A 5,276-nucleotide genomic window follows, 5' to 3' on the forward strand; every position below is an offset into this window, starting at 1 on the left:
AAGATGGGTTGAGGTGCGTTATTGAGGAGCCCTAAGTTCTAACCCAACCCCTTAGTGGGCAAGGCCTTGTAGAAGGTGGTTTCTCATCATGGCATAGTCTATATCCTAAAAGCTTTTAATTTTTGGAATCTCCCTCATCTTTTTTTGGTACACTTGGATCGGGTTCCCTAGTTCACCAACTAGTTGGTTTTCCAAGTGCACTAGCCAGCAATGGTAGGTGGGTTGGGTGGCCTAGCTCACCAACGATGGAAGAAGGATGCAATTGAATAAAGATAGGAGGATGTTTGATGCCCATGAGGTTGACTCCTAGCATTCATTCATTATGGTTCTTCAAAAATTTTATGTCACGAAGCCCATCAAATTTTGGCCCTGGTGCAAGTGCGTGCTTTATTATACTGCCACGTGGCCCCTGCTATGGAGGTTTTGGGAGAGCACAGCAGGCAGTTCTGTCAAGCGTTTCTAGTGAGAGCATATTGGGCACACGATGATCGACGGCCGCCCTCTGCTCGTTGATGTTGAGGACGAGGCTGTCGAGAACGGCGTTAAGGGTGCTTACACCAGCGCATTGGCGATCTCGTCCTGGTGCAGCTTCTTCCCACCAGAGTACTCCTTGAAAAAGCAGTGCATCGCTTTCACCACAGCCTCAAGATTCAGATCTTTGCTGCACCACAAATCAGAGCAAAGACATTCAGTCGCAGCTGTCTGACGTTAGCTACAGGGAAAATGTGAAGAAGACGGGGCCTATTTTTATTAAGCACACGGCGATTCGTTTGACACCTTGCATTACGAGCCACGTTAGAATTGGGATCGTAGACATAACGCTCGATCATCGCGCTCAGAAGACATTCTGTCTCTTCCGGGAAGCAATCGAAAAGGAGGAGCCTTCCTGTATTAAGCACACGGCGATTCGTTTGACACCTTGCATTACGAGCCACGTTAGAATTGGGATCATAGACATAACGCTCGATCATCGCGCTCAGAAGACATTCTGTCTCTTCCGGGAAGCAATCGAAAAGGAGGAGCCTTCCTGTATCAAGTTTCATAGCTCAGTTTGTACAGACTCACAACTGTTAGCCTAAACACGGCATGGCCAAATCCTGGCTTTCACCTAACCAAAGAAGCTCAAATTTGACACAATATTGGATAGAAACTAGAACAAGCCATAGCAAAGCTCCTTGAAACGCCTAATTAAAACAGATGCAAAGATGCCTACAATTAAGAGTTTAACTGCCATAGCTACGGATGGAGATGTGCTCACCGCAACCTATGACGGCTATGAGCTGTAGTCCGCATGTTGGAGCATACAAGAATGGAAAGATGAGGTGAGCGATGGCGCTGAGAGTAAGCTTTCCGTGGTGCATGAATATGAGGTCCATCAAAGCCGCCAAAACGTACTCGCGAAAGCTGAATTCTTCGAGATAAAGGGATGTCTGGAAGAGAGGAAGGAACTTGGAAAAGACGAAGTGTGAATGGAAGCTGCAGGCCACGGCAAGCCTGAGTGTTTGAAGTCGAGCATCTGTGCGTTGAGATTGCAAGCCCCGACGAATGAAGCCTGCCAATCTGCTGCCTTCTGCATCGGCCGAAGGCCTCCCTGCATCATTATGGCCGCCATCGCCCTCGTTGCTGCTGATATGTTCTTCATCTTCCAGCACATACTGAAAGAGACAACGCACATCACAAAGCGCTCTGTCAGAAACCGGGACTGAATGCAGTGAAAAGATTGAAAGCTCAGTTCCAATTTCCCGTTGAAGGTCGCTAGTAGCTACATCAGCGAAGATAGGTGATTTTATGTTGGTCCCTCAACAGAAACGAGACAGATTTCAAGCTCAGTGCTCAGATTTTCTGATGAATATTCCCACGACAATATGTAGTTCTTAAAGGAATAGGTATCGCGCTCCTGCTTCTCATCAATGGCCTTGCGCTTACCATTAAGGGGCCTGCGCTCTTGTTCAAAGGCCTCGCGCTTTTTCTCAAAGGTCACAAAGGCACAGCTTCCTAGTCTAATAGTCCGCAGAAATTCAAGTCAAACTGGCAGAACTTTTGGATTTCCGCACCTGAAAGAGGCGGTTTTCATCGCAGATGCTCCAGCACACCTCTTCTTCCAGTAGGCAGAGCTTGGTTTGGAGATGAAGGTCATCCGTTTCGTAGCAGGACTTGAGCTTGGTTTGTGCTGCTTCCACGGCTTCTCGGAGGCTGTGGAAGCTCCAACACAAGGTGCGCTTAGCGAAGTCGATCAAGTGCCTGGCCTCGGACGTGGTGGATTGGTCGGGCTTCAAAGCCTTGAGGAGGAGTTCGGCGGAGAGCTCCTTCCTGGTGTGCAGGGTTAACTGGTAGTCCGCCGCTCGCAGGCTGTCGAGAATGCTCCCCAGTGCACCGAGGTCGCGGCAGTCCGTCAGGAAGTTGAGGCGGTCGAGCAGGGGTAGGACGCGGCCTTCTAGAAGCGAAGCCGAGCTGTCGGGGTGGGTGGAGAGCTTCCGGATGTCGACGGAGAAGAGACGCTAGAACTCGTCTGAAGTCTGCGCTGCCATATCCACAGCTAGCTGCTCTAAGAACAGCAGCTTCTCTTCTGCGGAATCTTGGAATTGGTTAGCTGAGAGTTTTAGTTAAAGAATGGGTAGATTTACAAGATTTCGTAGGAAACAACAACAAAGGTAAATATTTTTCCTTATTTTCACAAGCTGGTTGTTTCTTTTTTTTAACAATAAAGTATATATATTAATTATTCAAAGTCAGACTATCAACATATATCACACCCACACCCGACTTTCACCCAACATATGTGGGGTAACAAGTTCGTTGTTTCTTAACACTCGAGTGACATGAAGTGGTGGCAAGTGGGGAGCAGTGTTCGGGAAATATATTTTATTGAGCCGGATTGAAAACCCTTTCATTGTATCTTCTTGTAGCCATTTCCCTAAGTCTACTTTGGTTGGCAATCGACCAGGGCAGAAGACTATTGCATTACACACTGAAAGGAGTCCTATCTGTCTCCTAATTAGATCAGAAGAAACTCTTGTACATACCTTGAAGTGGCTAAGTTGCGGACTTTGATGCAGCGTTCAGTCTTGCTATGATCCAGTCCGGATACACTTTCTTTGTATCTCTCTCCTCACCTTCAGCGTCACGAGCGACAAGGTGGTATCACAAGCATTCTATCTGGGCAAGGGCTTCTTTAATGTGTTGTTCACAAAGGGCCAAGCCGTGTCTAATCTATTTGCAAGGGCTCCATTGTTTATGAGATAGAAACTTATTCCTGCTATGCCTTTTGACCCTCTGTTTGAAGTTAACAAGAGTTTGTAAGAAGCCTACCTTTTCTGGGTTGAGATTGTTGGCCTACCGCCTTGGCTAAGGCTTGCATTGGGGAAACTAGCCAGCACACTTGGCCCAGCACTGTATATTCCAAAAGAAGAGACTTATGGCCGCCAAGCAAACAACATCTACATCACCATGAACACCTTGAAAGAAACCCCAAAATATATAAAAGTAGACTTGGGTGAGTTAAGGAGACTAGAGCTGACTGAAATTCGGCACGTTTTCTAGGGCTTGCTTTAGATGCAGGGGCTTTGGACATATAGCAAGATATTGTGGTGGAGGGACACATGCAAAACCTGGAGACGAGGAGAGGAAGGCTGGAGAACCAAGCGGGGATAGCAAGGTAGGAAATAAGGAAAGCATTGAAAACTTGAGGAAGGAGGATAAAGGGAAAGGAGTGCTAGAAGTTGAGGGAGGAGGATAAATAGAAAGGAGTGCTAGAAGCTGAGGGAGGAGGACGGGCTGAGGGAAGCTAGACCAAAGTGATTGACAAAACTAAGGGTAAGGCCAGTCTTAGACAAATTAAGGAAGAAGCTAGAAAGGCTCAAATCAGACCTGCACCAGCTAGGGAAGTGGAAGGCAGCAAGTCTCACAATAATCTAAGCCCTTTGATGGCAACAAGTCTCAGAGTAATCTAAGCCCTTTGATATACTCGAATCTCTTCAACCCCTTGAGTAGGGTTGATAGTGATACATCCTCTATTGAAAGATTCAACTAGTAGATAGAGACGACCTAGAAAGATATTCAGAAAGGAATCCCTGAAGAGGGAGGTGATGAGGAGGTAGACGTGGTCCCTAAAACTGCCTTGGGGTGGTTGCAAGATGAGGTTATCTAGTTTTATGTCGTGGGCGCCCTTGGCTTTAGCTGGAAAACAGGCATTTTTTTAAGAAGAATAGCCAATCTCTCATAGTTAGCCAAGGAGTTTCACTTCAAGGTCTTCTAATGAAACATCATATGCAAAGTTGGGCACCTAAAACTATAATTTGATCGAATATCCAATAATTGCAAATCCCCTTTTCTTTGGGAACCAAGTTTGTATACAGGCCCTGTCCTAGGTTTAGACAAGTATAGTGAATGTGAGTAAATTACCTATAACTTTTACATTATTACTCATATGATGTTCCCACTTTGCATATCACAAATACAAATAACATAGAGCTTAACTTGATTTATCGAGTAATTTTTGATGTGTTCTACTATTTTCTATATTATTTAAAAGATATTAGAATTGTTAAAAAACATACTATTTTATCCTCCCACCACATCTACCATTTAAAATGCTCAAATTGTATGGATCTAGTGATGATTAGATTGGGAAAGATTAGTATAATGTGGGTATAAGGTAAAATTACAAATCTAACGGTTTAATTTTTGTAGATTTACTTTGGAAAATTTATTATGACTGTCAGAGGCCCATTAAATCAATAGTAATTTAATTCTAGAAAATTAAATATTGCATATTTCAATCTAAAAACTCAAGGGATCAATACTCTTGTTGCCATGAATTTATTAAAAAAAATTTGGCTTGATTTGAGTATGGGAAGGTCCATTTTCAATCCTCCCAAGTGAAAATTTCCATATTGTGTCCACTCTCCCCTTTTCAAGTCTAAAACCAATCCTAGTTAGGTTTGGAAATCTAGGCTTGGTAAACTTCACAGCTTAGGTTTCATTCCATGTGTGAGGCTTGGGTAGGCACAAACCTTATATATGCATGCCACTTTATGTCCACGTGAGCATCGAGAGGATCCACATAAGCAGCTTGCCACCTCAGCTTGCCACCTCCACCCTCCATGTCAACATGGTCAACCTAGTTGACTCCCCACCTCATCATCCTAGTCATCATTAATGCCACATCATCTTGCCACCTTTGCATGCCACCTCGCACATGGTGACATGGCATGCCACATCATGGAATTGCCACATCAACCATAATAGTGCCACATGTCAAGAGAATGCCACGTGTC

At 44.8% G+C, this 5,276-nt stretch overlaps 1 pseudogene; it reads right to left on the minus strand.

The window, feature by feature from the left end:
* Positions 1-552: 552 nt before the first annotated feature.
* Positions 553-2,528, minus strand: LOC147641471 (uncharacterized; annotated as a pseudogene).
* Between the last annotated feature and the right edge of the window lie 2,748 nt (positions 2,529-5,276).

This window comes from Cibotium barometz, chromosome 2, assembly GCF_041138505.1.
Source record: "Cibotium barometz isolate CiBa-2024 chromosome 2, ASM4113850v1, whole genome shotgun sequence".
Taxonomy (NCBI): domain Eukaryota; kingdom Viridiplantae; phylum Streptophyta; class Polypodiopsida; order Cyatheales; family Cibotiaceae; genus Cibotium; species Cibotium barometz.